The sequence below is a fragment of the Centruroides sculpturatus genome, unplaced genomic scaffold, assembly GCF_000671375.1.
Source record: "Centruroides sculpturatus isolate CEXI.00-Female unplaced genomic scaffold, Cexi_2.0 scaffold853, whole genome shotgun sequence".
NCBI classification, from domain to species: domain Eukaryota; kingdom Metazoa; phylum Arthropoda; class Arachnida; order Scorpiones; family Buthidae; genus Centruroides; species Centruroides sculpturatus.
In genome coordinates this window covers 122,433-123,406 of record NW_019385032.1, presented here as the reverse complement: position 1 = coordinate 123,406, position 974 = coordinate 122,433, and positions in this window count along the sequence as shown.

The window sequence follows — 974 nt, the reverse complement described above, 5'->3', positions numbered from 1 at the left end:
TTTTATAAAATTAATAAAAAGATATATTATAGATGTATATATTCACATAGACAAATTTAAGATTATTCTATTAAGTGCGTGCGTATAGTACTGCAGCATTTTATACACGTATATTAGTGATAATTTATATATATTTATTCGTATATTTTGAATTTGATAGGAAGCTAAATTTTTTATCGTCTTAAAATTTATCTGGAATATATTGAAGAGCAGGAGGAAGAAGGGGAGAGGAGAAGGCATCCTCCCATCTTCTCTTCTTGTATATATCTCTATCTTATAGGATCCTGTTTTATATAGCCTATATATATATATAATTGTGTACTCAGAGGACCTGACTTCATCATTATCATCGTTATAAATTTTTAGGATAATCATTTGGGATAATTGATATTCAATTTTTCTTGAAAATTCACTCCTAAAACTAATCATTTGTCTTAAATTCTATCTCCAGCCCCTATATAACAATTTATATATGGCTCCTGTCCCTTTTATACAAGTGCTAGAATAAGTATTACATTTGTATTGATTGATACATGATAAATATACTCAAAATTTTCTTATAAATATGCAACAGAATATCACAGAAAAAAAGAGAATTATTGAATGTTGTTAATGTATAAGATATTAAAGATTGTGTTCAAGGGTGAAGGTTTAAAATATAAATACTTAATTAAATAATATATATAATAGTTGTATAACCTTGATATAATAGGAAAATCCAATTTGATTTATAATTAATAAATAAATTACATGCGATAATAATCAAATCAGGTATTTTTGTGTCTACTTTGATTCGAAAAAATGAATTTAGTGCTTAAGAAAATGTAATATTTTTTCAAATTGAGTGTTTTTAATTAAGTATCTTTTAAATTTTATATTTAATTATATTTTTTAACGCGTAAGCCGGATATACATGTTTATGTATACAGGATAGGAGCACACCTGTTCAGGTATACTTTTCAAGTAGGCTGAAG